Here is a 21822-nt window from a genome sequence, read left to right as displayed (position 1 = left end):
ATCTGCTTTCCAGTTTGCCCCGCCCCCGCCACCTAAAAAAAAAAAATCATGGATTTAGATTTTCTTAATCAAAAGCATCAAGCAGTTTTTAATTAATCCAGTACAGCCAGTCAGCATGTCTGTTTAATAACACAGTTCCAGATATCTAGATTGAAGCATTCCAACTGGGTGGTTATATAACCAGACTTTTGGAGAGACATGTAGGAGAAGACAAACTACCACAGGCTCTGTGACTATGGTTCAGCACTCAAAACATGTCTCACCCTCTGGAGGAGTCCATGGGCTTTAAGCTTAGTATTAGCTCAATGCCAAATGGTTTCATCATGTTAAAGAGCATTTAAGTGTTCTGTTTAGGCATATCTCAATGGGTAATTTTAGAGACCAAAATTAAAAAGTAGTTTGGTGGCACCTTAAAGGGTAACAAAATTTATTCCAGTTTTTGTGACTCAGGCCTCTCTTGATCAGATGCATGAAGTTTTTGTGTGTGATACTCTGAGCTGCAGATGCCAGAAAGATGAGGAGGTAGCCATATTACAAAAGAGAGGCCAATTAAAACAACTAGCAGTGAAAAAAAGTAATCAATCCACTCAGAGTGGATCCCAGGAATCCGCACACACACATGTGTTGTTTCTTCTGTTAGTTCACGCAAAAAGAAAAAAATGCAGGAGCTTGTACAATCTTCACAGTGAAAGCAGGGTCGGCCCTCCCACTAGGCAAACTAGGTGGTTGCCTAGGGCGTCGAGAGGTAGTGGTGACAAATTGGGCTCTCGCCCCCAACTCCAGTGCCCCAGGCAAGCACTTAGCTTGCCTCCCTCTCCCTCGTCACTGCTAGCCCCCTCCGGACCACCGGCCACCCCCCCCCCCCGGCATGGTGTCCCCCCCCCGACCCTTGCCCCCCCCCCAGGTGCTCTGCTGGCCTGCCCGCCACCGCTCGCTGGCTCCCTTCCCTCTGGGGCTCACCGGCTAAAAGCAAGCTTAGCCGGCGAGCAGCCCGCACCTGCGTGTTTTGTCTCTTAACAAAATGCACAGGCACAGGCTGCTCGCCGGCTAAGCTTACTTTTAGCCGGCAAGTCCCAGGGGGAAGGGAGCCAGCAGAGTGCAGCGGCAGGCAGGTGAGCGGAGCACCGTGGGGGGCCAAGCGGGACTCTGCGAGGGGTGCGGAGCCGCAGGGGGGGAGCCGTGGGGGTGCTTTGGGGGGGGCACCAGGCAGCAAGTCTGCCTAGGGCGCCCCAGGATGTCGGGCCGGCCCTGAGTGAAAGTATCCTGTGAAAAGCACGAGGTTGTTTTTCAGAAACTGAACCTAGCAGGAAACATGAATAACTAGACAGTCACGGAAAAGACATCTGCATCAAAGATCTCAAGGTGGAGAAGGACTGAGAATTCTATGTGTTCCTCCCTCCAGAGATAATTGTCTACATGACAATTTAGATATAGCGGGTATCTCAGAAACATAGTGGAATGGGGGGAAATCTATGGGATACAGTCATCCATGGGTTGGATACATGCATACCCCAGGTTAGGAAAGGCTAAATCTGTGCATAGTTAACAATGCAAGTTAAGGAAGCTATAAAAAGTGAAGAGGATTCTTTTAAGAAGTGGAAGGTCTGCCCTAATAAATTGAACAGAAGATACACAAGAACTGTAAGTTAATAATTAGGCATGCAAAATGAGAATTTGGGGATCAGATTGCTAAAAGCAGCAAGATAAACAATAAACATTTATTTAAACATCTGGAACAAGAAACCAGCCAGAGAAGTAGCGGGGCCTTTAGATGACTAAGGAATAAGAAGATTGGTAAAGAGAGATAAGGAGATGGCAGAGAAGTTCAATGAATGTATTGCTACTGTGTTCACTGTGGAAAGTGTGTGGCATGTACCCATGCCACAGTAATCAATCCACTCAGTAATCTATCCACTCAGAGTGGATCCATGCCATAGCCATGTACCGATGCTACAGCCACTATTTTCAGGAACTGAGTCAAATTCAGGTGATGAGAGAAGAAGTTTTCAATCTATCTGGGAAGTTAAAAACTTATGTCTCCAGGCCTTGATGGACAGACCCAAGAGTTTTTAGGAAACTCAAATGTGAGAGAGCTGATCTACTAACCTGTTTATGGAACTTATTACTAAATTCGTCCATTACACTAGAAGACTGGAGAGTAACAAATGATACACTGATTTTTAAAAAGGGATCCATAAGGGTCATCTGCCTTTTGGAATTCTTTGAGAAAGTGAATAAGCATATAGATAATGGTATCCCAGTAAGCATTATATACTTGGAATTTCAAAAGGCTTTTGACAAGATACATCTCCAAAGACTCCTGAGTAAACCTAATAGTCATGGGATAAGAGGACAGGTTCTCTTACATTTTTAAAATGGTTAAATGACAGGAAGCAAAGAGTAGGAATAAATGGACAATTCTCACAATGGTGAGAAAGGAACCAGTGGAGTAGCCAAAATTATTCAAGATGATGAAAACTACAGTGAAGAACTCCAGGTAGATCTACACAAATCGGGGGAGTGGGCAACAATATGGCAAATGTTCAGTGTTGGTAAGTGTAAGGCAATGCAAACCAGCATAAAAAATCCCAATTTCAAGTATTGGCTACTGAGATCTGAACTTGCTGAGACTGAGAGGGAAAAGAGGTCATGGGGTTGTAGAGGATATCTCAAACCAATGTGTTGCAGTAGTGAAAAAGGCCAACTCTGAAGTTGGGGATTATTAAGAAAGGGGTTGAATATAAAACAGCCAATATTATAAAGTCTGTGCTTAGATCTATGGTGCAGCCTCAGCTTGAATGTGCAGTTCTGGTCATTGTGTTTCAAAAAGGACATCACAGAACTGGAAGAAGTACAGAAGAGGGCATCCTGTGTGAGAGTGGGTCCTGGATGAGATGGACAACTGATTTGATCCAGCAGGGCTCTTTTTAAGTTCTTATGCTCAAAGTTATGATCCCAAGGTTGCCTGAGAGTTAAACTTGTGTTTAGGTTGCATTGTAAATTATGGCCTCAGATTACCTATTGCATGTGTGGAATATTTCCTTTCACATGGCAATTGCAGCTGTCATGTGAGTTATCAGATAGCGTGGTTTTCTTCCCCATTACAAGCAAACAGTGGTTTTAATGGGGAGCAAAGTTCAGATATGAAGATTTGTAGAATAATAATTCTTTCAGGAATTACTTCTGTGAATCCAACTTAACCTGTGCATAACTAGGTGGAGGACTGTAGGACAGCATCAGAATCAGACCTTATTGCCATAACCAAATATTTGAGAATTCCAAATTATTTACCACTAAGATCACAAAACAGGTGTTATATACAGCTCTGGTTTTGGTGCAGATGGCTACTTCTACTGAATTGAGTAAATTCAAATTCTTGAGAAAAGTCACTTATTAATTTGGCCTGACTAGCAGCTAGGCTTCCTAACCCTCCCGCCCTGGCGGGGAACCCCAGGATTTCCACCCTCTTCCCCCGCTCCCCAAGAAAACGGAAGCAGGGGGAGGGGGGAAACGGCACCGGGGAGCATGGCGAGCCGCCCGATCCTGGATTGGGCGAGGCCGCCGCGCCACTGCCACCCCCTCCCCGCCCACCACAGCTGCTCCTCCGAGATGGGCCCAGGCTAAGCCCATCTTGGAGGAGCAGCCAAGAGCAGCGCAGGCAAAACCAGAGAAGGGGAGGGCGAGGCAGGCCAGGAGCATGGCGAGCCGCGAATCCGGGCCCTTCTAGGACCGGGACTCGTGGCTCGCCACGCCCCCGGCCCGCCTCCACCCCCCCTTCTGATTCCACCCCAGAGGTGGAGCAGAGCGGGCGAGGCCGCCGCGCCACTGCTGCCTCTTCTCCGCTCGCTGTGGCTGCTCCTCCGAGATGGGCTCAGCCTGAGCCCATCTCGGAGGAGCAGCCACGGCGAACAGAGAAGAGGTGGCAGCTGCGCAGTGGCGTTGCCCACTCCGAGACGTGGTGGCTCGCCACGCTCCCCAGCACCATTTCCCCCCTCCCCCCTAGCTCCACCCCAGTGTCTCCTGGCTCCACCCCCAAAGTCTCCTGGCTCCACCCCAAAAGTACCCAGATATTTCTGGGGTTGGACTTGGCAACCCTACTAGCAGCCTTGAGATTTAGAATATGACTTTTGTTTATCAGTGATCAGAACAATTTTCTTTACAATCTAATGACTCATCCTTATACTCCAACTTGGCTTGATCCAATAGATAAGACATGAATGTCGGATGTTTGAGAGCTGCAAGGAAGGAAGGAAGGAAGGAAGGAAGGAAGGAAGGAAGGCAAATAGATGAGGAAGGAGAAGGGAGGGAGAAGTGGGAGAGGTGAAAAGAAAGCAACTTTATATACAGTCTCCAAGCTACCAGTTGTCTTGGCTTGGAGAAGTGAGAGAAATGCCTTCTCCAAGCTGGCCAACAGGGGTTGGGGGCTTTGAGAGCCATACAATATGTGTGAAAGAGCCACATGAGGCTCCCGAGCCACAGTTTGGTCACCCCTGGTATAAAGGATATTGATTTTCAAGAAACATTGGATAAAGCATGAGGTGTGTGTTCTCCCCTACTATTCAGTCTAATTCCAATGATTCCACATAAATATGCATGTTATCCACCAATACCAAGCGTTGCAAGATATTGCTATTGTTGGAAAAGGTAATGTCTGGTGTACAAAGAGGAAGAGAAGAAGACCCTAGGATACTGAGGTTAACAGCTGCTCTCTTTTTAAGTGTCATTCCTCATCTGTCTCCAGATTGCTACTGTCAGGACAATTTCCCCCTTCTCAGAAGTGCCACACTCAGTCTTATCCTTGTTCTCAGCTAGAGATGTAGTTAGGAACCTATCTCTGTCTCCTATCGAGTATATTAATTCCTAAGCAAACCTTTATCTACTCTTTAATCAGGTCGTGCACAATTTCTGTGCAAATTACTCTGCCAACAGTTATGTATTTATGCTGGCTAGATTTAACATGCTACCATCTGCATTCTTGACAGAAAGATACACAAAACATGGCACCTAATTGTAGATTTTGTCCTTGTTCTGTTAACCTGGTTGAAACATTAGTCCACCTGCTTTTCCATTGTAAAATTTATGTACAGGCATGCTTAGATTTATTGGAACTTGTGTTAGTTGTTAAAAAAACTGTTCTTCAAACAGAATACTCTTATTGGCAGTGTTGACCAAAGCAGTACTGACTTGTAACTAAGTTTCTGTTCTCTGCAATGAAATTACTTGGATTTTAACCCTTCAACTGTTAGATATATTAGGATGAATGATATATGCTGAGATTTTACATAGGTACTTGATTCTATAATAGTGGTTTTTTCCATTCATCTAATGGCCTGACCAACTAACTGGAAATGTATAACTGGTCACTTTTATAATATCTTTGAGCTTAAAAAAAAACAACCCTTAGCAATCCATGAACCTGAAATGACAGTTACGTTATCAAATACCAAAGTGATCTGTTAAGCTGTTGGTAGAGTATTGGATTATTTACTTAAGATGCTGCAGTCTTCTAATGCGTCTGTCATCAAAAGTGACAGAGTTCTGTGGCATCTTAGAGATGTATTGTGACATAAGCTTTCAGAGCGTTTTATCAGATACATCTACCTAGGTAGGAGTTTTGTATACAGAAATGGATATATATACAGAATACACAGCTAAAGTGTTTTTTTTATTTTAAAAAACTGTGTCCCAAAGGCTAAGAATGCAAGAGAAAGAAGGAGGCCTACTACAGGACTATTTATTTATTTCATACATAAATTTACTGCTTTTCTGCCATTGTACTCAGGGTGGTTTATAATTTAAAATATTTTATTTTTGTATTTCTATACTGCCTTCCCTCCAGAGGGCTCAAAGCAGAGTACAACATTGTCTGAAACACAGTTTCACAGGCATATATAAAAATTTAGTCTAAAACCCATCTAAATTAAATCTTAAGAACATTCTGATGGCATATTGAAGTTATTAATTCCTCTTATAGGGGCAGATCAGATAAACTGATGGTAAACGGCTGCTATCTTTGACCATAGGCCTTATGGAACATGTTTTGCTGAGTGTGGATGTCACCAGACAGAGTGTTCCACTGGGCGGAAGCCAGAGCTGAAAAGGCCCTGGTTCTGGTCAAGTAAAGCTGGATTCTGATCTCCCAAGTGCAAGGCTCTCTGGGGGATATACCATACCAGGAAAGGTGGTGCACATCATATATAATTAATATAAATAAAGAGCACATCAAATATAATTCTAAACATGGCCGCATAATGTGGATTTTAATATCCATACACTGGGGTCAACTACAGATAAGAGTTCATTCTACAAGATCGATTTGGAGACCCTCCCCCTACTTCAGGGTCATCAGAAAGGGGGGGGGGAGAGAATGTCTGCTAGGCACTCTATTATTCCCTATGGAGAACGATTCCCATAGGGTATATTGGAGAATTGATCTATGGGTTTCTGGGACTCTGGGGTGTGTGTGCTTTGAGATAGAGATACCAGAATTTCCACATAGCATCCGGTGCCTCTCCTCAAAACACTCCCCAAGTTTCAAAAAGATTGGACCAGGTGGTCCAATTCTAGGAGCCCCAAAAGATGGTGCCCCTATCCATTATTTCTAATGGAGGAAAGGCATGTAAAAAGTGTGCGGTTCCTTTAAATGTGATGGCCAGAACTCCCTTTGGAGTTACATTATGCTTGTCACAACCTTGCTCTTGGCTCCACCCACCAATGTCTCTCAGCTCCACCCCCAAAGTTTCCTGGCTCCACCTCCAAATTTCCCAGATATTTCTTGAATTGCACCTGGCAACCCTACCTCACAGTATTTTTCCTCCCAGTAATGTTAAAATGGTGGCAGTATCCCATGGCAGCCATGCGGATGCCATCACATCTCATTGGCCCTAAACAACCTAAACTTTGTTATGGCCCAGAGCAAGAAGGGAGAAATGGGGTCAGTGGGGAGAAGAGAGATATCTCTTCCCCCACAACTCCTCTAGTGTCCACTGTTGTACAATATAATATATACAACAAAAAGGAAAAGGGAAAAGGAAATGGGGGAGGGGGAAAGCAAACTTAGATGTAAACCTTCTGGTAATATATACGACTGTTCCATATCAACCAGACGGAATGGCCATTGTGGGAGGCCATATTAGGAAAGGAGACCACAAATGGCAGTTGGAGGTGGGCTGACAGTCTTCCAGTCTCACCCCTCTCTCTTATGCAGCCTGATTCAACAGCTGCTGAGGGAAGCAAAGTACAAATGATTTAAGTATCCTGTCCTTTGAATACAAGATCCAGTCAGTGTGGCTGTGACCCACACCTGAGTAGTAGCCAGGTGTTCATTAAGTATGGCAAGCAAGACCTATGATATAAATAAACAGCTAAAGAGAGACAATTGCTTTCTGCAGCTAGCCACTCCCAGCAATTAAGACCAAGTTCTATGCTGTATGGAACTCATTTGTATAGTACAGTGACACACCTACTAGGATCGCTGGCACTGTCTGACTTTTTGACCTGTCTGTTTAGAAAAACATTTTCTCTTTCTCTCTGTAATGACCACTTGACACATTGGATGAAGTGGATTCTTCTGCTCCACAAAAGGTTAACCCTTCAACTGTTAAGGTGCTGCCACCCCCTTTTTGATGTTTTTGCGGCAACAAATAACATAGCTATCTCTCTGGAATTCTTCCAAGCGACCTTCCTTACTTTGAAAATAAACTGTGTTTCTCTTCTAGGAGGGCAGTGATAGGTCAGGTAGCTGAAATGAGTGCCCCATTTGTGATTCACATAGCTGGTGAACCAGTTTTACCTCCAATTTAAGTATTCTTTCCAAACAAACAATATGTTGTTTCAAACAAAATGCCGCGTGCCTTGACCCTGCTGAAAACTTGTTCTACTCTTTACCCTTTCCCACTCTGACTCATTCGCCTTTGGCTCTACCCTGTAATGGATTTGTTTTGTTTTGGGTTTTTTTTAATTTTAACCTGGTGGGTTTGCTTACATTGAGTTTCTTCAAATAGCTGTGACATTATGACTGTCAGGGGACTGTCCTTTATTAAACCAAGTGCTTCCTAATAGTTAGGGATGATTAGCTTATGGGTTTTTTTTAAAGCAAAGGTAATAACTGGAGTTATTTTTCTTAACACTCAATCTACTTCCCAGCTTGGGACTGAAATCAGTATTCTGCCAGCGTGAATGGCATAACAGAAGGCGGTTACTGTTTCATTTGGACACCTAGAAAACCAAGCATCTTTAGCTTTAGAAAAAAGGTAAAAGTCCCCTGTGCAAGTACCAGTCATTTCTGACTCTGGGGTGATGTCTCATCACAATGTTTTCATGACAGACTTTTTACAGGGTGGTTTGTCATTGCCTTCCCCAGTCATCTACACTCCCCACCCCCAGCAAGCTGGGTACTCATTTTAGCAACTTTGGAAGGATGGAAGGCTGAGTCAACCTTGAGCTGGCTCTCTGAACCCAGCTTCCACCGGGATCAAACTCAGGTTGTGAGCAGAGCTTGGACTGCAATACTGCAGCTTACCACTTGTGTGGGCTAAAATTGAAATATTGGGGCATTGTTGTTCTTTGGGTACCTAATGCAGGATTAGCAGGTGTGCTTTCTCCTTAGAGGAGACTATTTGCTTCCAGGATGAGGAGTTATATATTAGTGAACAAGTAGGCATTATAAATAAAAAGTCAGGTGGGGTAGCTGCGTTGGTCTGAAGCAGCAGGGTAAAGTTTGAGTCCAGTAGCACCTTTAAGACCAACAGAGTTTTATTCATAGCATAAGCTTTCGTGTGTAAGCATACTTCATCAGACAAAGTGTGCTTGCACACAAAAGCTTGTACCATGAATAAAACTTTGTTGGTCTTAAAGGTGCCACTGGACTCAAACATGATAAATACAAAACCACCATAAGTAACCAGCACTGTCTTTCAATGGAGAGGAAAACTTGGGGTGCTTCCTGCATTCAGGGAAGTCCAGAGCACATGATGGTGATTTACTTTGATATAACTTTTCCGAGCTACGCCGTTTGCATTGCTGGGCTGGCTCTAGGATTTAGTGGATTTTCATTCCACCTGCAGACCAGAGACCTAACCTTTGCCATTTGGATTGCACCACTTGTCAGCTCTTCCCATTGGTTGCCCAGGGCTCTAGGAAAATAACATGGAGATATTTTATCTATAGATTTGGTAAAGGGAAAGATGTACACAATGTTCTATCTAATTATTCAAAAATGAATAAACCTCTTTCTATCTTCCTGTGTTCTGGTCCATGAATGTAAAAGATTGGGATGGTTGATAAACACAGACGTTAATGTGCTTTTTAAAAGTTAAATACATTTTATATATGGTTAAACATTAAACATATACCTAACCAGTCACTATTCTGTATTTACTTATTTAGAAAAAATTGGGTTAATATATATTGGAGTGGGTTTCAGTTTTGTGCTAGTGCCAGTTTTGCCTGAGTGTCTGTTTTCAGATAATTTGATTCTAGGTGCTGAATTATAAAAAGTGTGAGGTCAGGATGGTTTTTTAAAAAAAATCAATGCACAAATTACAGTTCTCTCTCTCCCAGTCTAAATTTGCCCCCTGTCCTGCCCACCCTGCCCCAACCATACCCACGACAAAGTACCAGAATTACCATCCATGATCTTTCGCATAGCCTTTTCATCTTTATCAACCCTTTTTCTTCAAACAGTGCATCTTTGCAACTGCTGACTACAGAATATAAAAGGTGAATAGAAATACGCTGCTTAAAAGGGAAGGCATCTTCTTGCGCAAAATATGTTATCTGAAACAAAACACCAAATGCAGGCAGACACATGCAGTCTTCTTGCCTCAAGAATACATGACAGGTCGGGTGCGGCTGACTGCCACTTTAAATCACTCAGGTGTTTGCAGTAAAAGTTTGTCTTTCCAGCCATGTGTGATGTCATGAACTTCTTTGTGTGGACCAGCCAATTAAAGGCTTCTTCCTGCAGGTATCAGAGGGGAAGCTCAAATGCATTGTTGTTAAGCTTAATCGTGTTAAAGAACACTAATTTGTTTTTCTCCCCTTCCCATGCACTAACGTGGATGGAGCATATGAGCTTCCTGTAAAAGAATCCAAGATTCAGTTGTGTACCCTGAGTACAAAGGTGAGTTAAGCTGTTTTTGTTCTGACTTTCACTTTTCTGCAACTAGCTTCAGGCTGCCTTTCAGGAGCGTACATTTAATGTAAGACACTAACTATGGTAAACAAATGTTTGTATGCCTTAGCAGAGCAAGGTAATGGACCAGCATTTAGAGTTATGAAGGTTAGCTGTTGTCCTTTCGGCATTAAATTTTATTGCTTCATACCCTTATACTTCAGTTTCTCAGTATGTCTTTTATTGGGTAGAAGGCCTCCTTTGGGCTGTATGGTACATCTGACAAGAAGTTTAAAGTGAAGTCAGTGAGCTTAGAAAGTTGTAGGACTGTGCTGTAAATTCCCTGAGTTTGCAACCTTATGTATACCCTCCAGGGAGTAAGTGCCATTGAAGTCAGTGAGATTTACTTCCAAGTAAGAATGCAGAGCTTCATGCCCTATGCAACTGGCAACCCCCGCATTTTTCTGGAGTTGTTCCAGTGGGACTATTTAAGAAGCAAATTGTTTTAAGACCTAGAATCACAGGGAACTGTTTTTGTAGAGATTAAGTCTTCCTTTTTCTCAGTACTGAATAAATGCTTGTTAATCAACATCCTTCCAAACAATAGCTGTAATTGTTAGGTTTTACTGTTGCTCTGGCTTAGCCAAACCTTCCTATAGTTTATGCATTGAAATCTCATCAAAACCTCATGAATAAAATCTCCCCCTGCCTTCTTATGGCTAATACATTGTTAACATGTTGCTCAGCAAAGGCTGTGGCGTGCAGCTGATTTTTCTTGGTAAAGAATTAATCCCAAATGGCAAGGAATGATCATCCTGTGGGAAAATCTTAAACTGTTTGCTTCCAGTAATTGTTCCTTTAAGTGAATGCAATGCAGCGGCTGCAGGTGTGATGGAAATTACCCTTAGCATGTTTGCTGTAGAGGCAATAAAAGGGGCCACAGGACTTGTGACTCACAGAACTGAATGCTGACCATTAGCTATAATCATGTCTGGTGGCTTCCTAAGGGTTTGCTAAACCTCCTGATTTGAACTGTAAAAACTTTGTATGAGCGAGCAGGGCACTGGAGGGTGGAGATCCCTGGAATTACAGTTTATCTCCAGATTGCAGCGATTAGTTCCCCTGGAGAAAATGGATGCTTTGGAGGGTGGACTCTATGGCATTGTACCCTACTGAGGTCTTAGTCCACCCCAAATCTCAATGAATTTCCCAAGCTGGAGATGGCAACCCCTACCCTCTCACCAGTAGAAAAGAGAGACCTGGCAACCCCCAGCGGACACTTGTAAAGAGTTGGGGAAGACAGAAAGTTGTCAGACCCTTGGAATGCTGCAATGGGGTGGCCTGGTCATTTTCAGTTTGGTGGACCACAAATTGTAGAACATAATTGGATGTTTGGGATAGGATTGCACAAAGATTTTGCAGTGATGTTGGTGTTTGTGGTGTTCTGGACCAAATTGTCCCTTCCTTTTACTTAGGAAATTCTTTTAATATTCCTACACTTACAACCAATGCTTTACTCATACGGTATTCATGTTAAAAATACCCCAGTTAAGTCATACTTTATCAGATATGTTCATTGTTTCTAATAATTTTGGTGTAATGCAGAAATTACATGGTATTAAGGTGCAAATATGGGTGTTTAACTATGCAACTATGTAATGATGAGCCCCATATTAATTTCAGTAGAGTTTCACAACACCTTAACAATCTATTGAGTTATTCAGTAAGAGTTTTCACTATGTTGGGTTATGCCTTGGATGTGCAGCGTTTCACTTACCTTAACTGGGGCCTATGTGAACCCCAATGCCTAGTGCAGTGCAGTCCTACAAACACTTTCCAAGGATTAAGCTTTAGGGTTGCCAACCCCCCATTTTGGAGACCCTCCCCTGCTTCAGGGTTATCAGAAAATGGGGTGGGAGGAGGGAAATGACTGCTGGGCACTCCATTATACCCTATGGTATAGAAGAGAAGAGAAGAGTCACTAGCCCAAGGTCACCTAGCTGGTTTCATGTGGAGTGGGGAATCAAATTTGGTTTTCCAGTCCACTGCTCTTAATCACTTCACTATGCTGGCTCTCAGAGCAACTCATGATCATAACAGTGTGAGCGATGACGTTGACTAGTATACCCTATGGTGCCTCTCCTCAAAACACCCCTCCCCCAAAGTTTCAAAAAGATTGGACCAGGGGGTCTAATTCTGTGAGCCCCAAAAGAAGGTGCCCCTTTCCATTATTCCCAGTGAATGGAAGGCATTTAAAAGGCATGCGGTCCCTTTAAATGTGGTGGCCAGAACTCCTTTTGGAGTTCAATCATACTTGTCACACCCTCGTTCCTGGCTCCACCCCTTAAGTCCCCAGATAGTTCTTGAGTCAGACCTGGCAACCCTAGAATAGACCTGAGTAGGGTTCTGAGAAGACATACTTAGGTTTGCTTGCTTAGTGGAACACTAAAACAACAATGAAACATCACAGGCTTATGAACCCATTTATTGTTGAAGAATATATGGAGGAAGAAATGAATAAATTTAGCAGGGCAGGTTACAATTTTTGTAATCCTTGCAGTTTAATTAGGAGAAGAAGATAAGAGCCCTGCTGGACCAGACCAGCAGCCCATCTAATCCAGAGTTCATCACACGGCAGCCAACCAGTTGCCCTGGAGAGCCAATGAACAGGTCATTCCCCTGATGCTGCCACTTAGCACAGGTATTGAGACTTGAGCCTACCTCTGTATACAGAGGTTCCCTTTAGTCAGGGCTTTTGTTGTAGCAGGAACTTCTTTGCATATTAGGCCACACATTCCTGATGTAGCCAATCCCCCTGGGGCTTAAAGTAGGCCCTGTATTAAGAGCCCTGTTGGAGGATGGGCTACATCAGGGCTGTGTGGCCTAATATGCAAAGCAGTTCCTGCTACAAAAAAAGCCCTGCCTTTAGTCACCATGGATAGTAGCTATTGATCAACGTATCTTCAATTAACCTATCTCCCTCTTAAAGCCCAAGGTGCTGCTCATGGTAATCATTATGTCCAGTGGCAGTGAATTATTCCACACAGACCATAGCTATCTAATGATGCCCAGGCTAGCCTGCTCCTGTCAGATCCTGGAAGTAGGATTGCCAGGTCCAATTCAAGAAATATCCGGAGACTTTGGTGGTGGAGCCAGGAGCAAGGTTGGGACAAGCATGCTTGAACTCCAAAGGGAGTTCTGACCATCACATTTAAAGGGACCACACACCTTTTAAATGCCTTCCCTCCATTGGAAATAATGAAGTATATGGTCAGGGCACCTTCTTTTGGGACTCATAGAATTGGACCCTCTGGTCCAATTTTTTGAACTTGGAGGGCGCATTGAGGAGAGGCACTGGATGCTATGCTGAAAATTTGGTGCCTCTACCTCAAAAAACAGCCCCCCCCCCTGAGCCCCAGATACCCACAGATCAATCCTCCATTATACCCTATGGGAATCAGTCTCCATAGAGAATAATGGAGTGCCCAGCAGACATTCCACCCCCCAGCTGGGGGAGGGCCTCCAAACAAGGGGATCCCCTGCCCCCACCTGGGGATTAGTAACCCTACTTGGAAGCTAGTAGGGACAGCCCTGGCAAGTACGTGGATGGAAGACCTCCAAGGAAAATCAGAGTTTGTGATGCAGAGGCAAGCAATGGCAAACCACCTCTCAATGTCTCTTGCCTTCAGAACCCTACAGGGGTTGCCATTTTTCTCAGTTGTGACTTGACAGCACTTTCCACCACAATGTTATGATAATATAGAAGGGTTACAGAAGTGATCTGTTAATAATTTCTTATATTAATCCATAAAAGGAAACAGAGTGTATGTGTACAGATTCAGGCGGGTAGCCATGTTGGTTTGAAGCAACAGAACAAAGTTTGAGTCCAGTGGCACCTGTAAGACCAACAAAGGGAACCATGTCCATCAGGACTTTTTTTGTAGCAGGAACTTCTTTGCATATTAGGCCACACACCCCTGATGTAGCCAAGAGCTTACAGGGCTTTTAATACAGGGCCTACTATAAGCTCCAGGAGGACTGGCTACCTCGGGGGGTGGGGGGTGGCCCAATATGCAAAGGAGTCCTGATGCCCGCAACTTAGAATTCTCTTGCCATCTAAAGTGGTCTAGATATGGTACCAATTTGTTTTACTTTGTCTGTTTGACTGGCTTCAGTATTTAGGGGTGGAGGCAGGGATTTCCAGACTTATGTTTCTGGGCGTTAACTGCTACAGATTGGCTTTGTTATAGCACAGAGCTGAGAAAAGGAATGTTCCTGGCTCTAAATTCTATGTGCATTTATCAGGAAAGAAAGTAAATAAACTATGTGAGAATTTTGTGCAAGGTCCAGTGACTCCCCATAGGATAATATTTTTTGTGAGAAATTGAAATAAAAAGCACGGACAGGATAAGAGGTTTGCTATATTGGATCATTGTGCAGACTATAACCTCCCCTTTGGGGCTGGCAACAAGAGATCATTTTTACATCTGCAGACAAACTAATAATGTTGTTTATGTTGTCATTTTGTGTCCACTTTGTGAGGTCAAGTTTAAATGTTAGCAGGCAATGAGATTTTATGCTGCTAACACTACAATTCAACACAGTTACTAGGCTTCCCCCCCCACCCCCATCCTGGCGGGGGACCCCTGAATTTGCAGCCTCCTCCACCGCTCTCCAAAAATCCGGAAGCGGGGGGGGGGGGGCGGGGAGAACATGTGTGTAGGCATCATGTAGTTGTAGAGCTCCTGCAGGTTTAGAAACCTGCAAACTGATCCGTTTGTAAAATGTGTGCCTTCAAGGCTGCGCAGGAAACAGGAAGGGCTTCATTGGAAAGGGTCAGTAATAGTTTCCATGGAGAATGGCCCCTCTCTTTCTTTTGCTTTCGTTTTCACAGCAAGCAAAGTTCTGCAGGAAGAAGATCTAGTAAGTATTTGCGTGTGTGAGAGAGGGAGGGGGCAGGGGATTCCCTGGTTTGGAGGCCCTCCCCCCCTTTAGAAAGCATGGGGGAAGGGAAATGTCTACTGGACACTCTATTATTCCCTACGGAGAACGATTCCCATAGGGAATAATAGGGAATTGATCTGTGGGTATTGGGGGCTCTGGGGGGGGCTATTTTTTGAGGTAGAGGTACCAAATTTTTAGTATAGCATCTAGTGCCTCTCCCCAAAATACCCCCCAAGTTTCAAAATGATTGGACCAGAGGGTCCAATTCTATGAGCCTCCAAAGATGGTGCCCCTATCCTTAATTATTTCCTATGGAAGAAAGGCATTTAAAAAGGTGTGCTGTCCCTTTAAATGTGATGGCCAGAACTCCCTTGGAGTTCAATTATGCTTGTCACACCCTTGTTCCTGGCTCCACCCCCAATGTCTCCTGGCTCCATCTCCAAAGTCTCTTGGCTCTGCCCCCAAAGTCCCCAGATTTTCTTTAATTGGACTTGGCAACCCTAACAGTTACACCCTTCTAGCTTCATTAAAGTCACTAGGCTTAGAAGGATGTAATTCTCCTTAGGATGTCATTGTTCATTTTAAATTGGCATACTGGTTTGGGGTGAATTCATGGAGCAGAAGGTTAAATTTCTGAGGTAATTATTCTAAATTCTGATCTAAATTTTATCATCTTCTAAGAAGATACCTTACCAGAAAACACAAGAATTAACCAGATTAAACCTGGTTAAACTACACTGTTCTTAACAACAGAATCCCTAGGAAGTGACATACATTCAATCCAGTCTTCTTTTCCACTTATAGTTCCCTTTTGGCCTGACAAATGTGAACTTTATTAGGAAGGAAGTATCACTAGTGTGATAATAATGATGTAATGTGCTTTCTTTGTGGTGGAGTACTGCATTTGACATATTAGCAGTAGTGCTAATTAAGAAGCTACATATACTAACACAAACAAGGCTATATACCACTACATATCATACTAATACAAACAAGGCTAATTAAGAGGCTATATATCATACTAATACAAAATACCATTAAGAGGCTACATATCATACTAATACAAACAAGGCTATCTGAGCATGTGTGCAGGATTTAACTGGCCAGTTTAATGTTCTTGCATTGAAATTCTATAATAGGAAGGCACCAGACATTTTTCTGTTGGGATTACAAATGGAAAAATTTCCAAAACGAGATAGAATGATAATTTGGTATATGCTTTCAGCTGCTCGGACATTATATGCGCAGATGTGGAAGCAAGATAAAATACCAGAAAAGTGGGAATGGACTCTAAAAGTTATGCATTGGAGTGAAATGGACAAGCTTACAAGAATCTTAAAAGAACATGATTTAGAGAAGTTCAAAAATGAGTGGAGAAGATTTCAAAAATATGATAAACAATGGAATGTTAAGGGATATTTGGTGATCTTTGACAGTGATTAAATTCTAAAGGAACGTTAAATGGATTATAGTAAAAAAGCAAGACTATTGAAATATATCTTTTTTTTGTTCTTTTGATAATGACTAAAGGATTACTATAAAGATGGATTATAATTATAACATATGGTTTTTCTTTCCTTTTCTCTTTTTGCTTTATGATGCTTTCTTTTTATGAAGATTCTTAAACAGACTAAACTGATTACCTTTTTTTTGGCAATTTAATTAAAATACACTGCCAGGGGTCACCAAAAGGGGGGGAGGGGGGAGAAAATGTAATGTATATGTATTAATTTTTAATAACAAATGATAAGTGTTATTACAATATATTACAGTATAATAAATTGTTTTAAACTGGAAATTCTATAATAGGCACAGTTTGCTCCTTTCATTGACCCTTTTGTGGGGGACCTGATCTTCTTGTGAATGTTCTGTAAATTAAACAAATACTTCTATGTAATTAGGAATCAGCTTTCAAACTCACTGGACAGATAAAGCGAAACCGGACACACGCATGGCTATTTATTCAAAGCTACCCAGTGGAAAACAAGTCATGCTCTTGTTTCAAGTAATTGATTTAAAAGCTCTGCCATGCATTCGCCATGCAAAAAGTGGCCAGGCTTTGATGGCTGAGAAGTCTTACAGGTATCACAAAAGTCACACATACAGGAAGCCTGGAGGTTTTTGTCTCAAAGTCATGCCTAGAAAGAACAAGCTACTGTGGGCTGTCATTATCTTGTTCCTCATTATCTTACTCAGATAATTCCTCCTAGTAATTTGTGACGTTAGCTAACACATCCTAGCATGACATCTAGGCAGACATTTGAGGATTCTCACAATTCTCGACTGAGCAAAGAGTGCTTTCAGAATTCTCAGTCAGAGCTTGGCTGTTTCTCATGCGAGAAGTATTAACATGCAGCCTCATATAAAGAGAAATTAGAGGCAGTGATTGCTATGTGGAAACCACATAGTCTCTGTGGTGAGTGACTGATCAATATGGCAGCCATAACACAGCAGACAGCAGCAGTAGTTTGCTGCACAAGTAGGGTTGCCAAGTCCAATTCAAGAAATATCTGGGGACTTTGGGGGTGCGGCCAGGAGACATTGGGGTGGAACCAAGATCAAGGCTGTGACAAGCATAATTGAACTCCAACGGGAGTTCTGGCCATCACATTGAAAGGGACGGCACATCTTTTCAATTCCTTTCTTCCATAGTGAAGGATAGGGGCACCTTTTGGGGCTCATAGAATTGGACCCCCTGGTCCAATCTTTTTGAAACTTGGGGGATATTTTGGGGAGAGTCTCCAGATGCTATACTGAAAATTTGGTGCCTCTACCCCAAAAAACAGCCCCCCCCCAGAGCTCCAGATACCCGCAGATCAATTCTCCATGATTTTCTATGGGACTAAATCTCCATAGGGAATAATAGAGTTCCCGGAAGACATTTCCCTCCCCTCCCCCCGCTTTCTGATGACCCTGAAGCGGGGGAGGGTCTCCAAACCTGGGGATCCCCTGCGCCCACCTGGGGATTGGCAACCCTATGCACAAGTGATCGCTTAAGATGTCATGACAACAGGATCGCCACCCTAGGCATGCAAATCCAATCAATGTTTTGGTTCTCTCTCCTCCCCCCCCCCACTTGCTGCCTTTCTGCATTGGGAGCTACTTATCTGGACATTTGCGGAGGATTATGATTAAATCTGAAGTCAAGAGCTTCAGAAATAGTTTTATTTCCCAAGCATTTTATAGGAATCCAATAGTACCTTAAAGTTAGGTTGCCGGGTCTGTGTTGGAAAAAACCTGGAGACTTTAGAAGTGGACCCGGGAAAGGGCTGGGTTTGGTGCAAGAGGAGCCACAACATGGTATAATGCCATAAAGTCCACCAGGACGGTTTTTGTGGGAAAAGCCCAGCAGGAACTCAAGCGCATATTAGGCCACACCCCCTGACATCACCATTGTTTCAAAGAGGGCTTTTTTGTAGAAAAAGCCCGGCAGAAACTTATTTGCATATTAGGCCACACCCCCTGATGCCAAGCCAGCCAGAACTGCCTTCCTGTGTGTTCCTGCTCAAAAAAAAAAAAAGCTCTGAGGTCCACCCTTCAAAGCAGCTATTTTCTCCAGGGGAGCTGATTTCTGCCAGCTGGAGATAAGTTGTAAAAGCAGGAGATCTCCAGGTCCCACCAGGAGGCTGGCAACCTTACTTTAAAGACTAACAAAATGTGTTCCATCATCAAGTATTGTCAATCCAAAGCAGCTAAATGTACCCAGGCAAAATAGAGGAAGAGGAGGGGGAAAGTTACAAGGAGAGAGTAGAACAGTGTTCCCTAATACGGTGCCTTTGAAAACCGTGACACCAGTCTGAACTTCCCTAGAAGCTGCCAAGTTTTTCAGATTCTGGGTGGGGCCTTTATAACATAGGACACCTAACTGGATACCCAAATTTGTCATGGATATGAGCAGCCACTGAGGGGTCAGGATGATTACATTTACATTCCAACATTAGACTTTCCCTTCTTTTTATCAGTGTGGATGAGAACTATTCCCAACTGTTGATAGATTAGGATTAATATAAAATCTGGGAGCAACACTGAAAAAATAAAATGAGGCATGTTAGATTCAGTAGGGTAGTACAGAGTCCATATAATGACATGCAAATTAATTAACATAGGCAAAATGTGGGTCATGCCAAGTCATTAGCTAGGGTTGCCAAGTCCAGTTCAAGAAATATCTGGGGACTTTGGGGGTGGAGCCAGGAGACACTGGGATGGAGCCAGGAACAAGGATGTGACAAGCATAACTGAACTCCACAGAGCCACCTTGGTGGGAAGGGCGGGATATACCGTAAATCATAAATAAATAAATAAAAATAAACTCCAAAGGGAGTTCTGGCCATCACATTTAAAGGCACCACTCACCTTTTAAATGCCTTCCCTCCATGTGAAATAATGGATAGGGGCACCTTCTTTTGGGGCTCCTAGAATTGGATCCCCTGGTCCAATCTTTTTGAAACTTGGAGGTTGTTTTGAGGAGAGTCATGGAATGCTATGCTGCAAATTTGGTGCCTCTACCTAAAAAAAACAGCCTCCCAGACCCTCAGAAACCCACAGATCAATTCTCCATTATACTGTATGGGAATCAGTCTTCATAGGGAATAATGGAGTGCCCAGCAGTCATTTCCTTCCCCTCCCTGCTTTCTGATGACCCTGAAGTGGGGGGAGGGCCTTCAAACTGGGAAATCCCCTGTCCACACCTGGGGATTGGCAACCCTCTCATTAGCACAAAGGGAGTGAAAAAAATTAAGGTCATTATTCAACTGGGGGAAAATAAATATAAACATTAGCATTCTTGATTAATGCTAAAATGGCTCTTTTGTGTTGGATTCTCCTTTTGAATTTTTATTGAAGGAGAATGTTTATACATATCTCCATCCAGCTTAAAGGCTTCAAGGTTACATTGCAACCAGTGTTCCCTCTAAGCTGAGTTAACGTGAGCTAGCTCACAGATTTTTAGCCTCCGGCTCTCACATTTTTGTCTTAGCTCAGGAAGAATGACTCCAGAGCACACTAATTTAAACCGTAGCTCACAACTTTAATGCCTGGAGCTCACAAAGTAGAATTTTTGCTCACAAGATTCTGCCGATTAGAGGGAACATTGATTGCAACTCACGTCAGACTGTTACACAGGGTGGAGCCATCGGACCCAGTTTGCGTGCTCTGTAATGTATGAGAAAGAAACAATTCTAGGCCTTTGGCGTCTTGTAGAGCAGTAATGCAGGCTTATGGAGAAGTCACTCAGACACACCAGCTGCCCAATGAAACAAGCTCATGTGCAGGGACATGAGGCTTCTTTTAACAATTTGTAGAATAAGAGGCTGAAAGATTAAATGAGCCGCTCAAGTACACACTGTAATTAAACCACGTTATGCTACCTTCCGGAGAGCTAATGCACTTCATTAACAATCACATGTACTAAATTATGTAACCAAGCTATTGAAGATTACTTGATGATAAGACTGTGGTGCATGTTAAAAATGCCTGCAGGGCTGATCTTGATAACCATTCCGATAGCTTCTGATACACATCCTGGATGAGAGTCAGACTTTCAAGGTGAGTATCATTGTCTTAAGTACCACTTGCAGGAATATCTTTAGAAAGTAACCTGGGTATACAATCCCTTAGGACAGAGTTGTAAATCTGCTGTTCTGTGTGCACACTTATCAGGAAGCAAGACATACCAGTAGTTAACTGAAGAGGAGTTGCTCCAGGTTCAGCAGACTAAGTCTGCTCAAAGGTGTTAAACCAAAACGACTGAAGAAAATAAGGAAGGATACTGTTGTTTTATTAGAGTTGGCAGGCATGGACTACTGAGAGATGGGGGGAGGTGGGTACTGACTGCAATGACTAGGGTTGCCACAGGCCTCTTAGTGGAAGTAGGGGTCATCATCAGCCAAGCCCCACCTCCCTGCTGCTGATCAGCTGGCCAGCAGGGGGGACTTACCCCCCAAAACAGTGAGGCTCACTCAATGTTGCAGTGACATGTTTGTTACTTCCAATGTGACCCGGAAATGAAGTCATCACATTGGTGACATCAGGGTGCTCTGGACTTTAGGCAAAACCTCTATAGTGGAAGACAAATTTACCATAGAGTTTTTTCCCAAATACCAGAGCATCACCCTGATGCCACCGTGTGACGACATCACTTCCAGGTCATGATGGAAGTGATGTAGACACAATGCTGCAATGTCAGCTGGGCTTCCCTCTTGCTCTGAATAGTTCCCCCCTCCATTCCCTTACGGTTGCCAGGAGGGATGTGGCAACATAAGCAATGACATCACTTCTGGTGTGACCCAGAAGCATCAGCATCACACCTGGGCAACACTCTAGAGCTTGCACTCAAAATCTATGGCGTTTCTGGGCAAGTGCTAGAGTGTTGCCCTGGTGCAATGCTGCCGCTTTTGGGTCACACTGGAAGGTTCATTGTGCAGCAATAAAGACACACACACACATGCATATACCATTTTGATGACTGGATGGATGTCAGCAGGCATTGGCAAGAATTACCAGGGGGTTGCCTGTCATTAGCAAGCACCTGGTATTAAGTCTATGTTCTATTGATGGGCTTATTGAAGACCGGGCAGAAGCAGATTATAAATAAAATCTAAAGGTATGTACGAAAAAACATATAGCCCCCAACACAGCTTCCTGGGAATCTTGAGGGGTTATTTACAAGAAACAACAAAAATAAGAACTTTCTATTGTTACTGTGCCATACTAGAAACCTTGAAAATATGCAAGCACCCACTGGTGATGTCTCAGAAGGCTTTCAG

The 21822-nt window shown here is 43.3% G+C and overlaps 1 protein-coding gene across 2 annotated transcripts in view; it reads left to right on the top strand.

Annotated features, from left to right (window-relative positions):
• The first annotated feature begins 9901 nt into the window (after positions 1-9901).
• LNX1 (ligand of numb-protein X 1) overlaps positions 9902-21822 on the top strand; it is a 127586-nt gene continuing 115665 nt past the window's right edge. Inside the window, exon 1 of one of the 2 annotated variants that reach the window (XM_060246357.1) lies at positions 9902-10123. The gene's annotated coding sequence lies outside the window, so the exon portion shown is untranslated. The remainder of the gene's footprint in view (positions 10124-21822) is intronic. The other variant, XM_060246356.1, reaches the window with a different exon arrangement.

Source organism: Heteronotia binoei, chromosome 9, assembly GCF_032191835.1.
Source record: "Heteronotia binoei isolate CCM8104 ecotype False Entrance Well chromosome 9, APGP_CSIRO_Hbin_v1, whole genome shotgun sequence".
Lineage (NCBI taxonomy): Eukaryota > Metazoa > Chordata > Lepidosauria > Squamata > Gekkonidae > Heteronotia > Heteronotia binoei.
The sequence above is the reverse complement of the archived record's forward strand: the minus strand, read 5'-3'. Positions and strand labels throughout refer to the sequence as shown.